Genomic DNA, 27498 nt, shown 5'->3' with positions numbered 1-27498 from the left:
GTTCATGTGTCCTGTTTCCTAAATTCTACATGTGAGTGAAATTATGTGGTGTTTGTCTTTCTCTGACGGACTTTATTTTATCTAGCATAATACCCTCTAGGTCCATCCATGTTGATACAAATGGCAAGATTTTACTTTTATAGCTTGAGCATTCCACTATATTCCACCATTAGATAGATAGATAGATAGATAGATAGATAGATAGATAGATAGACAGATAGATAGATATAGATAGATATAAACACATCTTTATCCATTCATCTATATCCATTCATCCATTCATCTATGGATGGACACTTGGGGTGCTTGCATATCTTGGCTAAATAATGCTTCAATAAATATAGGGGTGCATATATGTTTTTGAATTAGTGTTTTTGTTTTCTTTGGGTAAATACCCATTGATGGGATTACTGGATCATAAGGTAATTCTGTTTTTAATTTTTTGAGGAACACTTGTGTGCTGCTGGTGGGAATGCAAATTGGTGCAGCCACTGTGGAAAACACTATGGACTTTCCTCAAAAAATTAAAAATGTATCTTACTTTTGGATGCTTGTGAGGTTTTATTGAAAAAATGAATTGAAGACACCTACTTAGCCTTTAGAGGCTGAGCTGAGCCTCAGGAGGAGGTGTCCTTGAGGGCACAAGGAATGCAGCTGTCCTTTGTAGCAGTCTTTATTTTGAACACGTAGTGTAGGTGTGGGCCCATTACCTTAGTGAGATAATGACATAAAAAATGCAATATTTAAGGTCTGTTGTTTTTCTCTCATTGGGACCCACTGTCATCTTCCTGAAGGTCCTCACCCTCTGGAAGCTGGAGCTGGAAATTTCCATGAGAAGACCCCCATCCAAACAAGCCACAGCAAGCACTTTCTAACTTCTGCTTTGTGTGATGGGAAGAGCAGGCTCTTGTGTCCGGGCAGCTTCCCAAAGCTTCTCTTCCCCCACGCCTTAGGAAGTGCTCCTGGCCACTGGTCCTCGAGGACCAGCATCAGTCCTGTTACTCAAAACCAGTAACGAACAGGGACCCCCGCAGGACTCAGTTTTCAAAGTGCCTATTTTGAAAGATAAAACACATTTTAGTCAGGAAGCCCAAAGTGCCTCTCTCTCATTCTTCAGAACCCACATCCTTTCTCTGTGATGTCTGGCATTTTTAGTTCTCTTGTCCCTTTACCCTTTCATTTAACACATCACTCCTTGACAGAGGCTCACCTTCACTGTCGGGGAAGAATAACCCCAGGGCAGGCTGTTTGCTCTTCATCCTCTGTGGGGAAGAGGAATGCAGAGAAATAATTTAGTTTTTCCCAAATCTCTTTATCCTCTTTGATTTTTCTCATGCTTTGCTGGTTTGCAGGCACTCACTGGGGCGGCCACAGACGATGCCCTGGAGAATTTTTTTTTTTTTTTAATTTCGCTCTTTTCTTCTCTCTCTCTCTTCCTTTTTTTCTCTCCCTTCAAAATCTGTCTTTGTCCTTCACATCATTGTCTAACCTCTGACTGTCAGAGTCTTCATTCCCAGCTAGGAGATGCGATGTGTTCACATTTCCATTTTAATCATAGCCTCTGAGGGTTGGAAGGGAACTTGGAGGTCACCAAGCCCAGCTCACACAGGGGCTCTGTCTTCAGCTCATGTAACAGACAGGCATTTAGCCTTTCAGTGGACACCTCCAGTTTCGGGAAGCTCCCTGTTTTGTACTGCAGCCCATACCATTACGGGAGCACACCCGTCATCAGGGATCTTTCTTATTTTCAGCTGTCATCTGTCACCTGGTGACATCCAGCCATTACGGTGGTTGTATCTGGAGCCGTACAGAATAAATCTATCACCTCTTAGACATGTTATCTCTTTTCATGTGCTCCCCTTATTGTATGCCTTCAATGATTCCTGATACAGTGTGGCCTCCTGACTTGTTTCTTTAATTTCTGGTGGAAATAATTTAGCTTACAACTGCTGTTATACCCCCCAAATTGAAAACGAAGTATACAAGAGGAACATAAGTGAGATAGAATTTTTTTGTTTCCTTTACTAATGCAGCCTAAGACCCTTTGCATTGTAATATGAATTCTTCAATTATATTGCTATATGCATCTATGATACAGGCTGTTTCTATTAGGCTAGAAACAGACCCCAAGCTAATATTTTATTGACCAAAACTCATTTCCTCAATCAGCGATCTTTAACTTGGTATTATCTTCCAGGAATATTTTAGGGCAAGAGGAAAGAGGCTCTTGCAAAGACAACCCCCATCCCCCCCACCAAAAAAAGGTAGCAATAAGAACCAACAAGCTTTTCAAGGTAGTATCATGTTTTAAATTGATACAGTGTCAGATGATCTTACAGGAAGTCAGCTGGAGAAAGGAAGAGATTAAGATGGTCTGTATGCTTACTTACAGAGAACACAAGATATCTCAAATTAAATTCCACAAAAAGAATCTGCATACTCATAAATATAAGCAAAAACATTGGCAAATAGACTCTTTCAGAGAGTTTAATACATATAGACACCACCTTTTCCTATATACAAAAGGGGATATCTGGACTCCTATTTAAACACAAGGGCAGGATCAAATTGAAAATCACGCACAGCTCTGTGGCAGATAGGACTCTCAGGGATGTGAATGTGGGCTTACCGACAAACCATGGCTACAGTAAGAGGACTAAAGTGACCCTCCAAGTTGGTTTTCTCCATGGAAGCATGGGCCTCTGACAGCAGGGCATGAAGGAAGCTGGTAGAGAAGCAGCCGCATCTGCCAGGCTACTGAGTAGGCTCTCCATTGAGAGATACCTGTAGGTAGGCATGGATTTGCAGGTGCACATAAGCACAGAGAGGAGCTCTAAGGAAAGGATGCACAGAGTGGGAAGTGCAAGAAATGGTGTAAGTGTGGGTGGGGAGGCCTGGGTAAGAGGTCAACTAGAAGAAAGCGAAGGATTAGGAAAACAAAAATAAAACAAAAACCCCAATAAACCTTGAGTTTGGTATCAGTCACATGTATAGTATGGAGAATCTTCCTGGAGACCTTCTCACCTCAATTTTTAAGAACATGTTTCCTTGTTTTTATTAATATTAACTATTACATTCCAGCAAACATTTATTGGGCACTTTGCTGTGGACCTGGCTAAAGGCTCGTTTATTTCCTATAGTATCTCAATTAATCCTTAAAATTTGGTAATCCATTGTGCTTTTTTGTTAGTGAAGAAAATGGCAGAGAGCAGAAAGGCTAACTGATTGTCCAAGATTGTGCTTCTAGTACTTCAAACCCAGCTTAGAAATAAGATCAAAGAAAAAAAATATGATCAAAGAGTTTAAGCACCATGACATGCTTGTGTATGATTATTCTTTCATGTTGACCCAAATGACCTCCCAGAGTCAGCTTAATTCTTCTGATCTTGCACAAATTGTATTATATGGAATGAAAAATAGCAATATGTTGACATGGAAGGAGAACCAGAGCGGGAACTTTGACAGAGTTTATCCTGCCTTGCTCCTAGCTAAATTCCCTCAGGTAAATCATTCAACTCCTAGAATCAGTTGCCTCAGCTGGCAAATGGGAGTAACAACCTATCTCAGGGGTTTTCCTGTAAATCAAGTTATAAAATGCAAAGCATTTGGGTCCTGTAATCAGAAGGCCTTCAGGAACTTTGAGAATGGAAGCAAAATCCATGATATAAACTGATAAATTATATTAAATCATTTTTTGTATTGATTTGTAAAGCATTTTTGGAGCACCTGCAAATCAGGCATTGTGCAGAGCAAAAGGAGATACAAAGATATGTAAGACATAGCTCTTCCCTCAAGAGGTTTATGATCTAAAGAGTTTTTACTGGTATTTGCTGCTATATTTTAGAAAATTAATTTTATTTCCAGCATGTCTTTGTTTATGTGATAATAAAGAATACTAGTATTCTAGGATTTCTTGTGTCTGAAAATACCGGAAACTGAGATTTTTAGTCTTGATTTTGGTTTGGTTTGATTTTTATCCACTCCAGTACAGAGTATGTACCTTGGCTCAGTACCACTATTTTCTGTGCTGTCTTATATTCAGGCTCACTACAAATAGAGTGATGCTACTCATTTGTAAATATATTTATTAAATCACTTGAATCTGGAGATGCATAGCAATTTTAAAATACTTAATCTACACTCAAATTAAAGGCAGAAGGGTGTGAAAATATTTCTGGAGGAAGCAATTTTCTTCAAAAAGGAAGGAAAAGACCCCGAGGGCCACTCCCTGACTCTGTAGAACCCTGTGGTTCACTCTTAACAGCTTCTAGGTTCTTGGTTACAGATGCAGAGAATGGTGAGCAGTAAAATTATTAGAGTCACTTTCCAAGATGGACTGTATGCCCAGTGTAGCAAAGGGTTTAATCACTAGATTCCTTCTATTGAAATTCCTGCCCAGATAAAATCTGCCGTTTTATGTCAGCCAGATTGTTTTTGCTTCTCATTCCCAGTGAAAACTTGAGCAAATCATCATTGTCCCAGCAGATTGAGGAACGGTTCAGCCCATCTTATATCTAAAGCCAGAAAGTAGCTGGAAAACCGTGAAATTACTCACTAGAAAAGCAGTTGAGGAGGATTTTTTTTTTTTTTAGATGTGGAGGTGGTTGAGAAAGGAAAAAAATGAAAAGAAATAGATATTTGATCAGAAAAAAGGTATGTGTATACCTCTTTTTCTTACGTTCTGCCATTTTCTCATGATCTAAGGATGGGAAGTATTAGAATGGTAGAAATAATGTTACAAATAGGATGTAAAAATGAGAAAATACAGTAATTGAAGTATTGGGAGTTTTTCTATTTGGATAATAACAAAGGTCAATGTAGACATGCAGTAGAGTGATTATCAACTTAAGTAACAACACAGTCTTCTCCATGGAAAACTTACTATAGTTTTTTCATCATTGCTGGTTTGCCCTTCTGCCCAGGAGGTGTCTTCAGTTATGTCCCACACCAGTTAACCTGTCTAGAATTGCTGCTAAGGACCTCTGCTTCTTTAGAGAAAATTATTTTTTCCCCAGGATATTATCATTTATAATTTACAGATGAAGACACAGAGATCAAGGACCTTGAGGAGTCGGGAGTTGATGGGATCTGGTGGTGGGGTTGAGTGCAGATAAGAGGCTTCCCAGCACAGAGTCAGGAGAAAAAGTAGGGTGTAACTGGAGAGAAGTCAGTAGGTGGCAAAGGTGGATGACTAGGGCTTTCTCTCTTTATAGCCTCAGTTCCTGACAACGTAAGAGACTAGAGACAATTGTGAGAGTTTGGGGAAATTTGTGAAGAGTAGTGAAGGTTTGAAACAGCTAATGAGAGAGTTTGGGTGGAGAGCTAATTAAGGAGAACCCTGGTGAGACTGGGATCTTGTCTTAACCATGGTTCCAGTCCTCCTGGCGGGTGATAATCAGCAGCAGCAGGAAGTAGTTAACTCTGCCACTGGAGTGATTGGTACATTTCACAAGAAGGATTCTACAGAATAGTAAGGAACGAGTGATCCATGTCCGCTAGTGGGTAAAGAAACAGACTATGGAGTATTGTCTAGATAGGGATGGAAATGAGGGAAGGAGGTTAGGGAGAAACCTAATAACTGGAAGGAAAATAGAGGGTCGAGTAGGGATCTCTCTATAGTTAAGAAGATAGTTAATTAGAAGAAAGGTAGAGAGCAAGAATACTAAGTTGGAGTCAGTGGAATATTAAAGTTTAAGATTTTAAAGATGGAATAATTCTGAGTTTTAACAAGGTCAAATTTGTGCCAAAGGGAATGGATCACTGAAACTTAAGTGGAAATGAGGGCAGGTGGAGTCAAAGAGGTCAAGGAAATGTTAATCTAGGACACTGAGTGGGTTAACTGTGTGGACATTTAAATCCCTCGAGTGGTTAGTGGGATCGAAAGTGTAGAAGAATATCATGCATCTAGAGCCAGAATCTTCTCAAAACATGGTTGGGTGTCCATGGATTTGGCTAAATGGAAATAGAGGGGTTAAATGGCAAGAACATCAAGTTGTTTCTATTCCGTAATGAGTTTGAACAATGAAAAGAAGTGAGAAGTCTCTCCTGCACACGTGACAGAGAGCGAGGAGAGAGCGGTCTACAGTGGATAATCCAGGGAGGTAGCATCCTCAGAGATGAGAAGCAGAGGCAAGTCAGTTCACATGGATCCACAGTTTGCAGAGCAGGAAGGGAAAGGAGGAAATCCATGGAAAGTAACCAAGGTGAAATGAAAGAGGGTGGTAACTGGAGGGGCTGTGATTTGAGTCAACGATGAAGGACATCCAGAACAAGTGACAGGATAGCATTAGCCAACTGGAACGTTGATTTAAAGATGTGTCTACACTTAGTCACACAGACATGCTGGGGGGTGTCCCCCACAAGGTGGCATTTGTTGTCTGTGCTTCTGCAAAGAGACCTGCATTACAGAAGGTAAAGAAGACAGATACTAATATTTACTACACTGTAGACAAATTATGTCATTTAATCTTTATAAAAACTCCCGAATGTATGCGTAATTATCCTCATTTTTTAAAAGATGAAGACACAGAATCTCAGAGAGGTAAAATAATTCTTCCAAGGTTATTAATGCCAGCAAGTGATTAGTACAAAAATCCAAACACAGGTTTGTCTGAATATTCTTTCTGTTGTACCAAGAATTGACATCTAGCTCTGGATCTATACTTTGCTCTAGGTGAATCAATTAATTTCTAAGTCTAATTCTTTATATATAAAAAAAATAGCAATATCAGCTTTGTCTAACACTGACTTCTTAAAGGATCAAGTAAGATATTTGTAAAAACAGTCTGAAATAAACATAAAACTATACATGCAATATTAACTCCTTCATTTATGAGTCTCCTCTTTTTTTTGTATCCTTAAATCCCTGTGAATATAGGGAAATAACTCATTTATTCACTAGTAATTGTGTTTCTATGGTATAAACCCCAACTATGAAGAGTTACTAGATGTAGAAATTAGAAATGTTCACCTTTATAAGACTGAATTATTTTCTATAAAGGAAAATTTCTCTAGCAGTGTAGAAGGGATCATGTTCGTGCACATTCTTTTGAGCACTTGGCATTGTAATGTTTTGTTGGTGGTGCCAGTCTAGTGGTGGCAAAATGGTTTCTCATGGTGGTCTTCACTTCCATTTCTCTGATTGCTACTGAGGTGAGCATCTCTTTACTTGTTCATTGGTTGTAAATGTTTCCTTTCCTATGAAATGTCCATTAACATTTTTGCTCATTTATTGCCCTTTTCTATTAAGACCTTCTATGTCATAAGTGTTGAGTTTGCATCAAGAACATGAAGTAAGGTGTCCACAGTCACACGGTAAATTGGTGTAAGAGCCCAAACTAGGACTGAACTAATTCAGTGCTTTTACACAAATCATGGTCTCTGTTTGACTGAGATTCCTCCTCCTCGAACGAGAGTGGGCACCTGAGTGAGGCTGTTAGCATGGGACCCTGTGGGATATCCAGCGAGGATGGATCTTGTTACTTCAGCTTTATTCTTCCAACAGAAATGAAACAAAATGTGCCAGACACATCAATATCCAGGGAACCCTGTCAATTTTGATGATACATGGAATTTGTTGTAAAGCAACCACTAGCACAGAAGTCCCAGTCTGGAGAGAGGTGGGGGTCATTGTAGATATGATTTGAAACCTCATGTACGATATATGATAGGCATTAGAGCAATGACAGTCAGAGCCACAAATATAAAATGTGACTTGCGAGAGAGGCTGGCTGGCTGGTCAGCGTTAGGTTTTATTACTGCAGCCAAGGGGAAGTATCCCCTTGTCTCATGGTATTTATAATGTACTTGATAGTTTGCCATTCTCTCTGTTCTGACTGCATATGAGGAAAGGGGGAGTGGGGGACTGGCATATGAGGAGACAGAGGAAAGTGATTTTCTGTCATTTCCTAATGATATCCTCAAATAATAATTTGAGATCTGGAATGGAAGAATACCGTACAGGTGGAATATTTTAGTGAATTCACTCATTCATCAATTCATTCATTCTCTCACTCCTTCCCACCCCCCCATTCATTATTTTAAGCACTAAATCATTTTGCTTGAACAATATGCTGAGTTGAGCTAGAGGGGAATCGTGTTTTTCTATTTGAAATGACATTCTGTGGTCTACACGCATTCTTTGCCTTGCCACCTGCTATCAGTTTCTTGGGTTCTGCCCACCGTCTCTCCTTCTTGCTCATTACTTTCTCCTCCTTATTCAGTGGCTCTTAGATTGGAGAAAATGTAGCATCCATTGAGCTTTTTGCATGCAACTGAGGTGACTCTCCTATGAGACACCCAGGGTCTGCATCCCTAGCCCCATAAACACTGGGCTGACACCATGGACCTTCAGGGTGGTAGGAGAAGAACACCAGTCCTTGATAAGTTCCAGCACATGTTCTGGGAGATGAGCCCCATGGCTGTGGGCTGATTTTCATGCCAAGGGCAGAAGTAGATGTGAGGGCATGTGGGGTCGTGGAAAGAGAAGAGGGCAGACAGCCCACGGCAAACTTTTGAAGACACTCAGTGATCTCTTTCCAATATTGGTATAGGACAAATAGTTCCTTGTTTCTAATATGACAGTTTAAACTATAATATTTGTAACTATGCCTTGTTCTCTCACTACAACATGCAAAATATTCCTTTTGAAACAATACTTTAATTATCGCCCTACATCTCTTGTTTTTAATTCCCCTCCCTCCCTCCCTTCCTTAAAACCACCCTTCCTTCTTTCCTTCCTTCCTTTCTTCCTTCCTTCCTTCCTTTCTTCCTTCCGCTGTTATTCCCATATCCTCTTTATTGAGCTGGTATGAAGATCTTGTAATCCAACCCTGTCATTTTAAAGAAGAGGAATTGAGGGCCAGGGACTTTGTTCAGCTTGCTTAAGTTTTTAAATCCTGAAGCTCAGGTCTTCTGTCTTCTAGACTAGTATCCTGTATTCGTCGTGACCAAGAGTTGATACTCCAGGAAACTCCCTCACAGATGACACCTCTGACAGCCTTGCAGACGGGCTCCCTTTTCTGTTGTTATTGTTGAATATTTGGAGACTGAGCCGCTAAGTGCCCCAAGGTTTATTGCCCCATACCGCTGACTTTGTGGTATTGACAAATGGACCTCACAGAGACCTTATAGAGTCCTTATCCTCTGTGATAGCTTGTCAGAATGCAACTCAATACAAAGATAGCTTTTCTGGTACACTTACTTTCTGGGATTCTCCAAAATCACAAATATCTTGGTTATATGAGGGGTTTACTCTATTTTACCTAATCTTAGGAACCCATTTTTAGTAAAATGTCACATCAAACAGGACATTCACTTATACCACATGCACAATAGTTCATTCAACAAATGTGATCTCTTTGAATACCAGTCATGTGCATTACACTGACAGGCAGTGAAAATATAAAGGACAGATATGACTTTTATCCTCAGAGAGCTTATAGGCTAGTGGCAGAAATGGACACACAAACCAAAACTTCAAACCCTGTGCCAGAGCAAGCATGATATATCCTAAGATTTAAAGAATGATCCAGTGTTTTCAGGCAGACAGAGCAAGCCAGAAGGCATGGCAGCATCAGAGAGGCAGTGCCTCTTGCTTGCTGGACCCCTCAGCAGGGGTCCATCAACACTGCTGACTGATGGTGGAGGCAGGAAGACTGAGTACGATCTAGAAAGCAGACTCCTGCCTCAGAGAGGCACACACAATCTGCCGTTTTCCTGTCCAACGTCCCGTCCACCCTCTCACCATGACAGTGAGAGGGGAGCTTGGGCCAGAGCTGAACGAGTCAACTATGTAACAGGAAATTGATTGTGGTGGGGAAATGGCCCCTTGAACATGGGAGGGCCTCTGGAGCTCTGCTACTTAGACAAGTCAGAAACTCCGTGTTCTTCCTTGATCATAACACAGACTGTGGTAAGACTGGCACGTTCATAAGCTACCAAAATGAAGGAGGAAATAATCCAAGGCTACCCAGATTTGTCTCTCCTATTCTTCGTTCTACACGCATCTACATGTTTTCTCTCAAAATGTCATTATCAGAAGTTGGTGACCTGTCTGAGCAAGTAAGCCAAGTACACATTTGGTTTTGTTTGAAATCCCAAACTTTCAGCATTCTTTCTTTTACTTCTTGTTTATCTTACTTCTGGAATCAAAATAATCATTCCACAATTCTGCCAGCTTCTCCCTCCGCATTATCTGTCTTTCCATAAGATCCTGTAAACTTGCGTATTATCATCCACTAATTCAGGTTATTTTATTTATTTTGACTAACCCTCATGCACTTTCCTCTTCGTGGTCAGTGGACTCCCTATCTGAACACCCTTTCTGATCATTTTTCCACATGAACCACAATAAGTTCATGGAACTACAAACAACCCAGGAAGACTGAAATACAGGAAAGACATGAAAGACCTGAAAAGATAGCTGCGATGGATATATTTTATTCTCCACTCTTTCACCTTACTTAGTGCCACGGGAAGCTGAGCCATATGGACTGTATCCATGGGTTCTCTGCTGCCATTTGGGTTTAACCAATGGGAGACACCAGAAGATGATCAGAAGGCAAGAGAAGAGTTAGATTAGGGTATTTATTCCCTCATCTCCTTCTGCCAGGTCACTATAGATTGCTGCATCCCTCTACTGAAGGCCAGAGTTCCAGTCAGGCAGCCCTTGGCACAGAGTTACATCCTGGTTCCAGGAATCTCTCTCTTCTCTTCCTCCTCCAGGCCTAAGGGTATCAGTGAGCCCTGCTTGTACTATACCCTAAGTCAAGTACTGCACTTTCCTTTCTTGGTTCTCTTAGGGCATGCTCATAGATCTGTGTTCTAGGTGGTAGGATAAGTGAGCCTGAGGCTCAGAATAGAATTTCTAGGATAAAAGTATAGATTGGTAGTTGACATTGGGGATGGTGTGCAGAGCAAGAAAGGAAAATGGCTGAGGAGAGAAGGTTAGAGAGTGCTCATAGGTTCTCTAAGGGATGTTTCTCTCAGTGTTCTTGCCATATTATCCTCTTCCCTTTTTTCCATGAGTATTTCTCCCATTCAAGAATATATATATAATGGCCAAATTATAGCTGTGAAAGAAATGAGTGGTTCTTCAAGGGGAAAAAACAAAAGTAAAAATCTTTATTTTTAAATTTTTTTAAAGATTTATTTATTTATTTTAGAAAAAGCAAGAGTGGGAGGGGTAGAGGGAGAGGGAGAAAGAATCTCAAGTAGACACTGCACTGAGCATGGAGGCCTATGTGGGGCTTGATCCCACGACCCTGAGAGCAGGACCTGAGCTGAAACCAAGAGTCGGACACTCAACCGACTGTGCCACCCAGCCGCCCCAAAAGTAAAAATCTGTAGAAAACATTTCTGATATGTGACAATCAGTCATGGCATATTTGAATCTGTATAATAACAAGTTTTATTATAAATTCTTTAACATGTGCTATGTATTTAACAGCAGAAAGAAGTGCTTTAGTCAGACTACTTTTCCCTAATAACATTTCTCACTGGCTGCTTCAATTGTTTTCTCCTTTTTCTGGCACATTAATTTAAATGGAGCAGGCCTTGCTCTCTACAATAATTGTCATTTAGTTGTATGTTCATTATTTTCACAGGTAGAGTAACCACAGGATAAACCATCTTTCACAGTTTCCTTTATTGCTCCAGGAGTCCCAGTTTCCATTTAACCATAAAAGAATTTTAAACATTTGTGATTTCTGTAACACTGACCAACTCCCCTTTTGAGAAAAACATTCACCTTTCCTCTCAATGTTTCATGACCAGATTCTAAAAATGTGCCCTCACTGCTTCCTTCACTAGCCAAGTCATTTGATACTCGAGTCATAACAATCAAGTAATTAATTCAGTTTTTATAAATTATGTTCCTGGCCCAAATAATAATAATGTGAGTGAAAATGGCACTTTTAATGACTTTTTTTTTTTTTTTAATGTTTCTACTTGGTACATGTTTACTTCCTTGGAGTATTCCTGCCTTTAGTTTCTCACCTCCTACTTGACTTCTTATTATTTCCTCAATGGCAGAGTCTCAGTTTCAATGATAGAATAAAATGGGACGCATTCTACTCTATGTAGCATGTCATTCATCAAATTCCAACTATGAATTGTGTTTCCACAGCCGCGATGGAACATGGTTCAGCTTCCCCATTTCACCCCCATGAGGAGCGTCTTAGCCTATTTTTCCCCATGTTCTTAAGAAGGCATATTGGCTCTGTCAAGCCGTTGGAGTCCTAGAAAGTATGGCTCCTGGTCTTAGCAGTTGGTTTTGCACACACACCAATATTTGGGAAATTCTTTATGCTCTTTGGTGCTTAGTTTTTTTGTTGTTTTGTTTTTTTAATACTATCGTGAGACTAAGTTGGTAACAGTGAGGACCTGCTGGGGCACCTGGGTGGCTCCGTCAGTTAAACATCCAACTTGATTTCTGCTCAGGTCATAATCTTGGAGTCATAGGATCAATGCCGCGTTGGGCTCCTCGCTCAGCGAAGAGTCTACTTCTCCCTCTCACTCTGCTCCTCCCCCTGCTTGCTTGCTCTCTCTCTCTCTCAAATAAATAAATAAAACCTTTAAAAAAAAAAAAATGAGGACCTGCTCTTTTGATGCCTGAATTTCAACTTGGCATGTTAAACATATGTTATCTATGCAAAGTGTTATGAATCACCATATGAACACTATACTTGTTGTATGCATATAGAATGAGTTTTTATTTTAATTTCTGGTATACATTTTATTGTACTTGAATAAATGGGTATAATGCATCAACTGATAATTATTGGATATACCTTCTCTCATCCTTATACTGCTCTTAGTGGTAGAATTAACTCAAAAGGAAAAATGTTTGGATTCTCTGTCCACTCTGATGTAGATTTTTGGTGGGAAAAGGAGAGATACTATAATTGTCATCATAGAGAGTAGAATTTAAAAAGAGTTTTGAACAAGTGGGGTGAGCTCGTGAAAAGAAGGAGTCTATTTCAGGATTCTGGAATGGCATAGAATATAGCATATGGCCTTTACGAGAAGAAAGAGAAAGGATTGTTAGTCAGTGGCCTTTTTGTTTTGATTCTTCCTTAGTTTTTATGCATTCTTTTTATGTACTATTTCTTTTCTGTTTGAACTATTTTCTAGATGATCCTTAATATAAATGTACTGTTTAAGGGGAAATGCCAACTCTTAGTCATCTAGAAAAGCTGTTTCACTCTGACCTAAGATTAATGGGTATAGATAGTAACAGGAAGCCCAGATTGGAAATAGATCTGGTTTTGGAATTCTCCATTACAGAACACCAATATATTAAATAGATATAAGTGGAGCTTATCAGTTGCAAAGGAGACAGGAAGCCTCTACCCGCACCCCCACCCCCTTGCCCAGTGGGTTTGAAAATTACTAATGTACTTCTCTTCTGTTGTTAGGCCATCTTCTTATTATCCTTTGTTATTAAATAAATGGGGACTGCTGACACATGAGCCTCAACTCAGATCCCTTTGCCTGCGGTTATATAGTTAGTTTCCAGGAGGGTTGTTGAATGTAAACAGAAGTAACAAACCAGTGCAGGCAGGGAGCAGAGAGAGGGAATGGGACCATAAGAAGGGTTTTTCTTTTTCTTTTGTTCTTACCACACCCATTTTACCAGAAGATATGTGCAAGCAGTAGCATGACGACCCCTTTTCCCACTGACCCTTCGGCAGACGCTGGACGTGTACTACTTAGAGGCTACATCTGGGATGATGGGAAGTGAGCCCTGCGACCTACTACCTAAGGATTCTCCACCCTCCAGATCTCCTCAAGGAGCACCTAATGGGAGAAGTTATTTAGGCCAGCGTGGACAACCATCTTGGCTGGCCCTATAGGCCAAGTACCAGAATGCCACTTTAATTCGTGCTGAATAGACAAGTACATAAGTCAGGAACTCATGGGGGCAGGAAGCCAGGGCTTTGAATGGCCACTTCTGTGCCTTTTCCAGCCCATCTTTTGGAGGCAGCCCATTCCTATCAACACAAAAGCTGTCATTGTGCTTTTTTCCCCTAAAACTCTATTAAGGAAGGGACCGAGTAGTGTCATTATTGGCATGGTGTTCAGTGGGTTCTGATTTCCAAGGCGTCGACTTACTCCTGGTCCGCTGATTTGATGCTCCTGCAAATGAACCAGCGTGCGGAGTTAAACAATCTGACAAGGACGTAAGCCAGAGAGAGAATGAGTAGATTCATTTGCTTTGCCATGACATCCTTAATATTATGAAAATACTGGATTATTCTTTTGGACTATTGCTTAGTGACACCCAAGGAATGAGTTAGGATCCCTGAAAAATGAGGAGCTACCATGGGAAGACAAATATTTATCTGAGAGGCCACAAGGCATGTACCAGGACTGCGAGTCTCTGTATTTTTTTTTTTTTTTAAGATTTATTCATCTGTTGGAGAGAGAGAGAGAGCAGGAGGGAAGGGCAGAGGGAGAGGGAGAGAGAATCTCATTCAGACTCCACCCTCAGCACACAGCCTGACATGAGGCTCGATCCCACAACCCTGAGATCATGACCTGAGCCAAAACCAAGAGTTGATGTAACACTCAACTCAAGTGGCTCTGAGTCTTTGTATTATATTAAATATCTAGTGTCTCTATTATATTAAATATCTAGTGTCTCATCACTCCTCAGTCAGTTAAAAAGGTTTGTTTTTTGTTTTGGGGGGGTTGGTTTGTTTTTGGTTTTTTTTACTGAATATACACGATGTTTTGTTGAATTCTGAAACCAATTTAAAAGTATTATGACCTCTCAGTGCATAAGAAATCTTCATATCTAGATTAAAATGTAAAGATTTTATTGAAGCCACATCTCTAATCAAAACATATTCTCAAGAATTAAATCAGTTCACTAAGAAGTCAAGTTAATTTTTGATATTTAATGAACCAAGCTAGAACTTTAATAACTTAAATACTTGCCATTTGATCACCTGATTTGGAAAAATAACAATCATTCCTTGTGGCTGCTTGATATAATGCAGCCTTTCAATTTGGGGGCACATCTTGAAACTGATGACACTGGTGTCGTTTAAAAAAATCTTCTATTGGGGCGCCTGGGTGGCACAATGGTTAAGCGTCTGCCTTCGGCTCAGGGCGTGATCCCGGCGTTACGGGATCGAGCCCCACATCAGGCTCCTCTGCTATGAGACTGCTTCTTCCTCTCCCACTCCCCCTGCTTGTGTTCCCTCTCTCGCTGGCTGTCTCTATCTCTGTCAAATAAATAAATAAAATCTTTAAAAAAAAATCTTCCATTTTTCTAGTGAGAATTTGGCAAATTATTAGTTAACAGCATATTTGTATGCTGATGGGAATGAACCAGAAGAGAGAGGAGGAAAACTGGCAGAGACGTCTTGAGGTAGATGAGAAAAGATGGCACCTGTTGAACAGAGGAGATGTCGTCTCCAGCTTGGATCCTGGGGCTTCGTCTCTGGTCGCAGCAGGCTAGGCAGAGCGTTTGAGCCCTGATGCTCGTAGCTGTAAATGGCACCATGGGAGCATGTGGACGTTTTCTTTAACTCCTATGTATTTTCTCATTGTAAGAACAAGGGACAAGGTCATCTGCGAAAGTGAGAACAGGTGAGGAAGTCCTGGGGCTGGGAAGGGACACAAATGATATGAAACAGCCTTCTAAGGGAGATAGGATGGAGTTGAGCCCCCTGCTGTGTCCTTAATGGCTCTTCAATTGACAGTAATGTTATTATTCCCAAGTTTCAAGAATTTGTGTGTCTGTCTAGTCTGTCTAGTCTCAGTTGTTCCCTTGCCTTTGAAAGATGTCTGGAAAAGGGGGCTCAGAGACTGTTCTTATGTTTGTACCCTGGACACCCTGAACCTCTTCTAGGGTAGGCGCTAATGGCACGTGAACAATAGTTACCCAGGTCCTGCTCTGTCTTCCTCTTGTCCCTTTCCTTTTCTCTCCCCTTAATATTCCCTTCCACCTTCCTCTTACTTTCTTTTCCACACGCCTTTCCTCGTCTCTTTCTTCTAAATGGTGTTCTCTATACATATCTTTCAGCTAAAAATAAAACTGAGAATTTACCCACCAATAAATTTAAATCACTTATAAATAAATATGTATCTACTGCTAAATTAATTTTTACATTAAAATATATCCCAAAGCAAATAAATATATCCCAAAATATAAATTTTAAAGGGGCTTGTACCCTTCTGCCCAGGATAAGTGATGTGGGTGAGGGAGTAAAAGGAATTTGTTTATTGAGATAAGGGTGCTGGAGAGATGTGGGTGCCGACATCCGTTTCTCAGATTGCCAGTCCTCCAGGCCCCTTCTGAGCTCCATCAGAGTGGAAATGGCAGCACTGCTGACAGAGTTGTTAGGAGATCTTCACAATGTCCCCGAAATGTGGAAGATGTGCTTAAACATGGTCACAGACACCAGTGGCACATTTTTCTGGAAATTTTTGAAGTGGATGATAAAGGACTAGAGCAAACAGTGAAAATGAAATTAAGGATGGGGCCACCCCACCCTGGTTCTCGGAGGCCTCGTGTAGTACAGATACCATCCAGGTGGTTCCAGAGGCTCCAGGTGCAGGAGAGGAGCCAGCACAGGAAGGGCAGGAGCTGGGGGGCTGTGCTGCAGCCTGTGACCAAGCAGCTGTGCATCAGCCTGAGAGGAGTTGAAGGAAGGAGCTATTCCCGTGGGCACAGAGAGACAGAGCTGCTTCTCTGCTGCTGGTCTTGGGGGATAGCAAGGGCTGGAACAAAGCGGCTCACTGCCCTAGAAGACCACCCCCATCATCCACACAGAGACTGCTGTGTTCACCATGTTGCCAGAGGCCATGGAGTGAGCCGGAAGCTAGGACTGCCTCTTACATAGTACAGGGGTAAAAAACTGTACAAGAGGATGTCCTCCTTCCCCCTTCCCTTCTTCTGACTTCCCCCACATGAGAGGAGCAAGACTGAGGGCAAGGTGGGAGGGCCAGAACACGCCACCCACTCATTGCGAGGTGCTTCTGTAGGAGGAGGCAGCAAGTAGACCAGGCCCCCACCCTACTCCGGAACCAGAGATACAGTGATGGGGGATGTCTGCAAGTGGAGTAGTCACAGGAACTGAAAACATCTGGGCTCTCCCTAAGATAACATTAAAGAGCAATTTGACCAAGCATGGTTGAGCCAGTGGTGAACAAAATACTTACAATTTCATGTTTAAAGCTCACTGTGTTACACTCAGTAAGCCAATCACACAAGTATAGAACTTAAAGTGAGCTTGGAACCAAACCTTCAAATGACTGTCCTATAAAATGTTACCCCAAGATACTTTCAAAATGATGTGTCTTCAACCAAGTTGCTTCCACTAAAAGTATTTTCACTGTATATTTTTAAGGAAAGCAAACATGTTTCTGTTCACTAAATAGATATAAAAAGTAGTATTTTAAAATACTGTTCCTTTTATTGTTTTTTCATTCTTTAAGGTTCACACTTTGGAGTATATTTTAATGTAAAAATGAGGACAGTAATAGATGTACATTTATTCATTTCTTTATAAATTATATAAATTTATTGGTGAGTAAATTCTCAAACTTTTTAACTGAGAGAGGTATCTAGATGCATTCTGTTAGAGGAAAGACGTAGGAAAAGGAACCTAGAAAAGGAACATGAGAGGAAGTAGAAGGAAAGAAATGTGAAGAGAAGAAGGCAGAAAGGAACTCAGAGACAGGCTGGCCATTTATAGGGGGATGAGGTGGATTGTGGAGGGGTGGGGCAAGGAGGGGTGCAGTGAGGCAGGGAGAGGAGAGGCGAAATGAGGAGGACTTGGGTCACTATTGTTCATGTGACATCAGTACCATTCCCAGAAAAGGATCAAGGTCCAGGGCACTCTTTCAGGCATCTCTAAGGGTAACAGAAGAACTGGAGGGTCTCAGACAACACTGAGGGGCATATAGCCACATCTTAAAAACTCTGGAGTAACAATATTATTGTCAGCTGAATGGGTGGTAGTGGGTAGAGTGCTAGAGGAGAGGGAAAAAGAAATTTGGGTAAATTTAGATAAACTCCAAATAAGAACAGAAAGCCATGCCCTGGTCTTGGGGGTCATCCGTTAGGCCCTTCATATTTAGAATGTGAAAACATCCTTGCAAGTCAAAGTTCATGGAGAAATACAATTTGTGGAAGAGTAAGAATTTCATTTACTTAGCATCGGTTTGGAAAACAACAGTACAAACTCACAAGATACGCTTCACCTGCTAGAGCTTGGTATTGTACTGGGAATAAATACAGCACCTGGTTGCAAGAGCCAGGAAAGGTCTCGTGAAAATCCACATTTATGCAAAATAGTTTCTGTCCTCCTGAGAAGCTGCCTCAAAGTGACTCAGAGTTCACTCACAGAAAAATAATTAAACCCCTGAAAGTCGACATATTTATTAAGGACTGAAAGTATGCTCTATACTGTAGTAGGAATTATGAAAATACAGTCCTTGCTTTCCAAACAACTTATCCACTTGTGGGTAAATTGAAGATAAAAAATTGCAACATAGGTTCAATACAGTTATGATTAAGCACTTACGCTAGTATTTACAAAGAGAGAATGCTAGCTGCACTTAATAGAACTGGATTTGTGATATTACATGGATGAATGAGAGAAAGGAGAAGTGTGACGGGGAAGAAAAGAGAAAATTACTTTTGAGGCAAAACATCGTCCAAGTGTTCAAGAGGAGCAAAACAAAAATAAACAGGAGGGAAGAGAGTAGAAAGTTTAGACCAGAAGAAAAGAAAGAAAAAACAAGATAGGAGTACCCAGAGTAATGGAGACCCCACGTGCCTAATGCTTTCTTGTTCTCTCTATATTTTCCATTAATTTGCTGAACAAGCATGTATCTCATAAGCACCAGGCATGGTGATAAGGAATGAAAAAAGAGTTAAAGAAAACATTTTCCCTACCTTGGAAGAACTTGCAATGCGGGGGAGCAAAGTAGTAAAGCGCTGGTTACATCGCAGTGGGTGACGATGCTTTGCCTGAAAAAGGCAAATGGGAGCTCAGGAGGAAGTTAATAGACCTGCAAGATCTCTTTGCTCCAGGATCTCAGATGTTCTGTTTTCAAGGATGAAAATCGAAGGAAGAACATGCTGAAATTAATGTATGACACTGACTTTTCTTTATTCAAAACACACTTCCCCACTAATCTAGTTTAGACAGATCAGCTGTGGTTCATCTGTTCATACCTAGAGGCACGGTTTTGCTAACCAGGGATCTCAGCCCTGATTTCACAGAAGAATCACGTGCCACTGATGCCTGGATCCCATGGCAGAACAATTAAATCAAAGTTACTTGGGCGGAACCTGGGCAAAGGCATTAATTTAAAAAACTTCTCCAGATGATTCTAATGTGCTTCTGGAGTTGAGAACTAGCCGCCTGCATATAGACCTGAACAGACTCCTGCTATAGCGGGTTATCTAAGGTTTATGACTTGGTCCCAGATGCTAGAACAGAGATAGTCTCTTCTTTCGGTGGCACTTATGTCCTCTCTTGTACTTCCCCTTTGCATACTTCGCTGTTTAGTTGAGTCCATATGACATTTGGTCATTGATGAAATAGATTTTTTAAAAAATTTTTTAGGGCACCTGGGTGGCTCAGTTGGTGAAGCATCTGCCTTTGGCTTAGGTCATGATCCTAGGATCCTGGGATTGAGCCCTGCTCCCTGCTCTGCAGAGAGCCTTCTTCTCCCTCTGCCCTTCCCCCTCCTCTTGCTCACTTGCATGTCCTCTCTCTCTCTAATAAAATCTTTAAAAAATTTTTTTTAATAGATTTTATTTGTGGAAAATTCTTGTTTTAAAAGTTTGACTGCTAATGTCCTCCATGTTATGCCTTATGTTCCACATATAAAGGAAGGGAAAAATGAAGGGGGGAAATCAGAGAGGGAGATGAACCATGAGAGACTATGGACTATGGGAAACAAACTGAGGGTTTTGGGGGGGGGGGGTGGGTATCCCAGTGAAGGGTATTAAGGAGGGCATGTATTGCATGGAGCACTGGGTGTTATAGGCAAACAATGAATCATGGAACATTACATCAAAAACTGATGATGTACTGTATGGTGACTAACATAATAAAAAAATTTTTAAAAGAAAAAAAATAAAAGAAAGCAGAAAAAATATAAACAAAATAAATAAATAAAAGTTTGGCTGTTTGCTGCTATGCCATATATATTGGCTAAAATGTGCCCAGGCAAATAATTCTTTCCCAGGTGTATTTAGTGAAAAGAAAAAGTAATTTCTGACAGTATGACATCTTCATGAGAATATAATTTTCAAATAATGTATTAGTATCTGTTAATTGCAATCTCTAAGAAATGGGTAAATATATATGTTAATATATATATATATTTTGTGACTATTTTATGTTATTAATAATAATATTTTTTATTATATGATGTTAGTCACCATACAGTATATCCCTGGTTTTTGGTGTAAAGTTCGATGATTCATTAGTTGTGTATAACACCCAGTGCACCATGCAATACGTGCCCTCCTTATTTTAAAAGAGGATTTAGGAGCAAATTAAGAACATTTCTATGAAGTAATCTATATATCATTGTTGTTTAACAGAAAACTTCTCCAGCTTGTTCTTGTGTAGATATTAACTCTTTCTTCCCTATAGATTTTAGAGGCAATGAAGACTAACCCAAATTGCGACATTCTATGACCTCTGTAAGCTTTTTGAATGCTGCCTGGACATTTTGTATTAGGTCTTCTGTCGGTGTTGGCAGTTTAAGGGCTGGAAGCAAAACTGTTTTCAATTGTCTGCCTGCAAAAAATAACCGGAAAATATTACGAGACTAGTGAGCATTGCTAAAACGCTTTCTTCTTTCTTTGTCCAGTCTCCCACAGGAAATACAAGATTCCCACCTCATTTTCCTTTACAGTTAGGAAAAAAAAAAAAAGAAAGAAAAGAAGAGAAAGGAGGTGAAAAGTCTGTTAAGACAGAATTGCCCTTGCCTTCATGGGCGATTAATTGGAGTATCCCGTCTGTAGGGGTCTGCAGCCCAAGCAGCCATGGACCTAGTCTCTCTTCTGTCTGTGGCATCTATTCAGTTTTTTTACTGCTCCTTTCTGACCAGTGGAACAACTACATTCAATAAAATAAGTGGTAACAGTTTATTAAAAGTGACCAAAACTAATCACAACTCTCAAAATTAAGTTATTTTCCCTTCTGAAACACACATAGTTGTAATAAATTACTTTCTGGATATTACAGAATCTCGTAGATATTGGAAAACTTGTTGAGTAGGACTCATGGCTGATACAATGCCACAGAAGTTACACCTTGTTTAAATAAAACAATGGTGGACTTCGTAGGTCGAGAATTATATTAAAATAAATACAAATATTAAATCATTATGTTGTATACCTGAAACTTATATAATAATGTATGTCAGTTATATGTCCAAAAGAAAGAATTATATTCAAGTATAGAAACCTACAAATTGATTCAGAGAAGCATTGTGATGAGTTTTTAAATGATCACAAATTAATAACAAAACAGAAGCAGTGATGTTCAGGATGGTTTATGCAGACTACCTTGTCAAAATACCCTCTTAATCCAGGTATCCAAGCTGCTACAAAAACAACATATATTAAGAGTGAAGGAATTCAAACATCTACATAACAGTTAGGACTCAATTTCTGCTACATGGAAACCATCTAAAAGGAAATGTCTTGTTTTACTGTCAGTTGCGTAGTTCAGAAGTTGAGGGAATGGAATTGCTACTCTGGATTTACTTCTCATTGACAAAAGCAAATTGATAGGTGAAATAAAAGCAAAAAGAAACGATCAGAGGCAGTGGTCATGCCATTTTATTGTGCAAAGGAAATTTCTAAACAGAAGAGGAGGCATTGGTAAAATTTCATGTCCAGATACTCTAAAAGAAGAAATAGCTCAAAATAATTGGGAGGGGCCCAGCAAATAAAATGAGATCAGTCTAATTAAAGCAGTTGTGATGAAAAAGAAAGAGAAGCTCCCACAGACACACGAATGAAAAAAGAACTTTCATCTGATTATATCATAGCAAAGTCCTCTAAAATCAGCCCCCCGCAGGCCAGCCACCAAAGCTATTATTATGAGTTCATGTTTTAAAGGGAACTTTACAATACATATATGAACTAGGATGTGAAGTACAAAAACAAAAATAAATACAAAAGAATGACATGTTGGAAAGATAGGAATGATATTAGGAGGGAAAATACCTAAACGCACTAAGATGCGTTAAAAAAAAAAAAAGTGGGGCACCTGTGTGGCTCAGTCATTTAAGCATCTGACTCTTGATTTTGTCTCAGGTCATGATCTCAGGATCATGAGATCAAGCCCTACATCAGGCTCTGTGCTGAGCATGGAGCCTGCATAAGATTCTCTCTCCCTCTGCCCCTCCACTCGTGCTCTCTCTCACTCTCTCTCAAAAAAAGAGAGAGACTGAGGCTGATGTGGGTGACAAAAATAACCTTAAGCCTTCATTTGGAGAAAGCTCAGGGAAAAGCTGGGACCCCTGCCTTTAGAAAACGGTATAATTTTCACAGATTACCAAAGAGAAAATATTGTTTTGCTTCCACATTTTTCTAAGGAAAATATACTGCAAACTAGAAAGGGCAGAAGAATAATCGATGCCAAAAAAGGGAAAGTTATCATAGGAGAGTCTTGTGGTTTGAATCACTGGCTTCTAAATGTTTGTCTTCTGCAAAAGGATATAATAATTAATAATAATAATAATAAAACAATTTACTTGAATTTATTTTATAAAACTCTGTTTAATTTAAAGGAGTGTCTTCTGATATTTTCTTCATTTGGTTTTTTTCAGGTTTCACATATTTTTGTTTTTGTTTTACTGAAATGATGGTGATGGTATGTGTAAGTTCGTTGTCCTTATGTCATGAAATAAAAAGTTAGCAATGTTATGTTAGCTCCTATTTTTAAGTTTTATTGGTTCACAAAATCCAAACACCTGGGAGTTCCTAGAGATTTTTTTTTCAACTTAAAATTTCCTTTGAGTAAGGAATAGATGCACATGATAGAAATTGAAAAGGTTTGTGTAGTCACAGTGTTTTGCCTGCCCCCGTCCTCCAGACTCTTGTCCTCTCGGTTTCCCTCCGGAAAGGCAACCATTGTAACTCATTCTGTATGTAATTCTGCCCAGGTTCTGGAATTTGCATTAAAATTGCTTGTGCTTTTGACACAAATGACAGAATATATCACTGAGCTGTACTTTGCTTTTTCCACACAGACTATCTCAGAACATAGCCACCACTATTTTCATTGTATTTGGAGTTGAAACTAAATCTAGGTACTAAAATAATTTATTGATGTGTTCGTGGAATCAGTATCAAAAGTTCTTGAGAAATGCTGTATGATGAAAGAAGTGTCATAACACAGGAAAGACGAAAATGTTGGCTGGCGATTTCACAAAGTAGCAAAAGAATAATTTAATAACGTAGAGACTGGTGAACTTGACATCCATCAGGAGCAAACTTTGTGCTTAGGCTGATGACTTATGCACATTTGAAAATTAGGGTCCTGTGATGACTGGGAACAGTCATGAATTCATAAGACTATATAAATAAAAACTTCATCAAGGTTTCTGAACTGATACAAGGAAAGAATGTCATATTATCTTATACATTTTGATTGTAAGTAGCCATTTGGCAACATTTTTCAGGATCTGTGTTTGTGGCTATGGAAGGTAGGGAGGATAGAGTACAGCCCAAAACCAACTGAACCCTTTTATCCAGAGGGATTAATTAATTACTCCTTGGAGGGACCCTAAAGGGCAACTTACCCAGTGAGAATGTTGCAGGGCTTTGCCTATTAGCATTTTATCCATGCAGTGATGACAAAGTGGGCATGATCAGCAAATTTGTGAATAATGCAAAAAGGGATGGAAAAACACACGGTTATCATAATGTAGTCAGAATTTTAAAGGATCTTCACATTATGGAACAATAAACAAATTAAACCAAAATTAAATTTTAAAGGGGTTCAAAATATCAGCTCTCTCAGAGCAGGGAAGTAGATCTGGCTTAATAATTTATATAAAGAAAAGCTGTGCATTTTATAAGTTAACTGCAAAACATCCTTCTTAACACACATCAGTCCCTTCCAACTTGAAGATTGAAGCTTTATTTAGATCTAGAAATCTTGTTTTTTATGATTTCCTTCTTTATTTCTGTTCTCTGTTTCTGTAATTTCTATCAGACTTTTGTCTCTAACCTTCTCCCTTTCTATTCCTGGGTCCCTTTATACTCCCTGTGTCCATGCTGCGAGCTTAGAGTTCCCCTACACTTATGCTCTGAATAGTAGTATCCTGTGATTTCCTTTCTTTTATGATATGACCCCAAATATTTATGTTCTTTAAGAATTTTGTAAAATGCTGGAACTACCAATAGCTTTCTAGCTCTGCTGTGGATCTCTCTCTCTCTCTCTCTCTCTCTCTCTCTCTCTCTCACACCCACACACACATACACACACACACACACACACACACATTTATGTTACATCATGGGAATTTGAGAAGTAAGAAGGATAAACGTCATGGTCACTGCTCTATCTTGATCTGGTATCTCTTAACATAAATCAATAACATCAAATGTGTCATATGATCACATGAGATTTAATGGAAATATTGTGCTCAGGAGAAGAGCAATAATAATTGTACACATCAGAGCCTATTTGAATATTATATTCAGTTTAATGTATAATAATACAGAATAAGTTATATGAGGAATGTTTGAAAAAAGTTAAGATGTTTTGCTTATAAGATACAAGATAGTCATCTTCAGTTATTTGAGGGGATGTTATGTAGAAGTTAAACATTTTAAATATCTACAGAAAATAGACATAGGATCATTTTTTTAAGAACAAGGTGGTGGACTTTATTTTAGAATAAAGAATAACTTCTTAATAATTAGGCCTGTACAGAAGTAGAATGAGCTACATTCATAGTTGAAAGTTTCCCAGCACTAGAAATGTTCAAAGACTGAGGGATGACTTTTCATATATATTTTAAACAATAAAGTAGTTATTTATCTACTAGTACCTTTTAAATTTCCAATCCCAAGTTGTCTGTTTCTTTGGGTTCCAAGTAATCTAGCTGGCCCTAGATTTAAGTTTGTTTCTCTGATTGGATCCATCTGATTCCTAATGATCTACCTAGTTGCTACCTTGCCTTGAACTCTGATTTCCATGTGCCTCTCAAATTCTTGACTCGCTGCTTATCCAGTTTCAACCCTGTGCCTTACTCACCTCTAGATCTTGAAAGCATCCCATCTCAGATGTCCCGCTGGATTCCAAAACCTCACCTCCAAAACACCTATCAAGTTTTGTGTATTGTTTTGATTAGGCCTTAGACTCTTGCCTGTCTTCTGCTCAGTGCTTTGTTTCATGTCCTAGTTCCCACAAATATTACATCATCTCATTTCATTATTACAAGAACCTTCTAACTGGGCACTGCTACCAATCTATCTTCCTTCTGTTTTGGGTCTCCTTATTTCCCATAGACTGACATGCATCCTTCCAGTACATTAATCTTTCAAAATGCTACTTCAATTATTGCTTATCTTCCCAAAACCACTATCTCAAAACAAATGTTTCCCACTAGCTATGGGATGAAGTGTACATTAGTCAGCTTGGGCTGCTGTAACAAAGTACCACAGACCAGATGGCTCAAACAAATGCATTTTTTCCTCACGATTCTGGAGGCTGGGAGTTCCAAGATCAAGGCGCCCACCGATTTGGTTGCTGATGGAGATTGTCTTCCTAGCTTGCAGAGAGAAAACAAGCTCTTTTGTGTTTCTTCTTATAAAGGCTCTAATCCCATCATGAGGCATGAAGGCCCCACCCTAAAACCTTCCCAAAGGCCTCATCTCAAACACCCTCATTTGGGGGCTAAGGCTTCAACATAGGGGTTTTGGTGGGAGGGAGGACAGAAACATTCAGTTTAGATCAAAGTGTGTCTTTATGGTCTGGTTCCAAACTATCTTTCTAGTTTTATTTCTTTGTCTCTTTTACGTAATTCTTCTACAGCTAAATCTGCTTATTTACTCTTTCATCATGATACCATTTCTACTCTCATGACTCCCTTGCAAGATATACCCTCCCCTGTTTCTGGAATCCTACCCATCTTTAGCTTATTGTAATTATTCTATTATTCTCTTAAACTCTTTCAACCCTATACTTTATTTGACCTTCGCATGGTGACAGCCGGGGTGCAGGGGGGGGGATAATTCCTCCACAGCTACCTTGTAATTCTTGTTGAATGTAGAGACTGTGTCTTAGACTTCTTTGTACTGAGCACGTGGGTCTCAAGAAAGATAATTTTTGGCTCGATTTGCTTTCACTCTTTTATTTATTCTACAGCGTTCAGTGACTACCTACTTTGTGAGAGCAGGCTAAATATAATTCTCCACCATGTGCTCTCAGTTTCAGAATTTTTTACTCTCCCTCAAACTTCCATGTCATTATCTTAGAGAAAAAGGCCATTTCTCTTTTTACCTTTTTTCTTTATAACTTTACAGTTAGACTGCCTTCCTCACCTGCCCCACAGGTGACTCTCAAGAGATGTTGCTTGTGCTATAAGCCCAAGATCACTATCTTTCCTTCCAAGTTTCTTTTGGAAAACAGAGAGAGAAAGTGAATGTAATGTCCTTTTAGCTTCCTCAACTTTCAAAAGATCTGAGGAGAATAATTGGAAAAAATGAGCCAAAAAAAATTAATTACTCTTCTTCTCCATTCCCTTGGTTAACCTTAAGCATAGCCCAGTGTCTGGCAGTAATAAGCACTGAAAAAATAGATTGAACGTTGAATGAATTAATTCTCAAGACAATTGCTGATATCTGCCAACTTAGAAGCCAGAAAAACTAGAATTAGAACCAGATCTTGAAGATCATTTAGATCAACTTGTTCATTTTCTAGATAGTGGAATAGAAGTCCGTAGAAACTAAAGTGTCCATCTGCAAGTCACACAGAGAGTAGCCAACCTAGGTTAGAACTGTGGTCCTACCTCATTCCAGCACTGTTTTAACTGTATCTCATGGTCTAGACCACATGCTTCAGTGAGTCTAAGTGGATAACTTAAGGGTACGCTGAAGAAGTTTGGGGGAAATATGACAGAAAAGGATAGTTATAAAAAGACCCAGGAAGAAAAATATAAAATGGAAGAGGATAGATTTACTTTTAAAAAGCACTTGGTGATTGCTGTCTTTATTCTATAACTTTGATAAGGTTCTGCATGAGAACCAACTAAAAGAGTCTTGTGTTCCTTACAAGCTACAGGATCTTTCTTTTCTATTTTCTTCCCCCCCCCACATCCACCACTTGCATCTGTATTTTTGGTGTTAATCTCTGAAAGGAGGAGACCGTTTTTACAATCTCCAAACTCTCTGTTTAACTATTTGAAAACTGCTGCTCTGTTTTCACGATTCTAAAAAGGGAAAAAATGGTTGGACTGTCCTGTTACTGATTGCTGTGATATTTGGACATT

The 27498-nt window shown here is 39.6% G+C and overlaps 1 protein-coding gene and 1 long non-coding RNA gene across 3 annotated transcripts in view; one reads left to right on the top strand and one right to left on the bottom strand.

Moving 5' to 3' along the window:
* CHRM2 (cholinergic receptor muscarinic 2) overlaps positions 1–27498 on the top strand; it is a 139887-nt gene that overhangs the window by 72698 nt on the left and 39691 nt on the right. The gene's annotated exons all lie outside the window — the stretch shown is intronic.
* On the bottom strand, positions 12435–19114 carry LOC148110343 (uncharacterized). Its single transcript, XR_015723819.1, has 3 exons — positions 18917–19114; positions 15401–15582; positions 12435–14139 (listed from the first exon to the last, which is right to left on the bottom strand). It is a non-coding gene; the product is annotated as an uncharacterized LOC148110343 (long non-coding RNA).

This window comes from Ursus americanus, chromosome 3 (genome assembly GCF_024610735.1).
Source record: "Ursus americanus isolate L20-20 chromosome 3, mUrsAme1.1.p, whole genome shotgun sequence".
NCBI classification, from domain to species: Eukaryota; Metazoa; Chordata; class Mammalia; order Carnivora; family Ursidae; genus Ursus; species Ursus americanus.
Note: the sequence above shows the minus strand (reverse complement) of the source record. Positions and strands in the feature narration are given on the sequence as shown.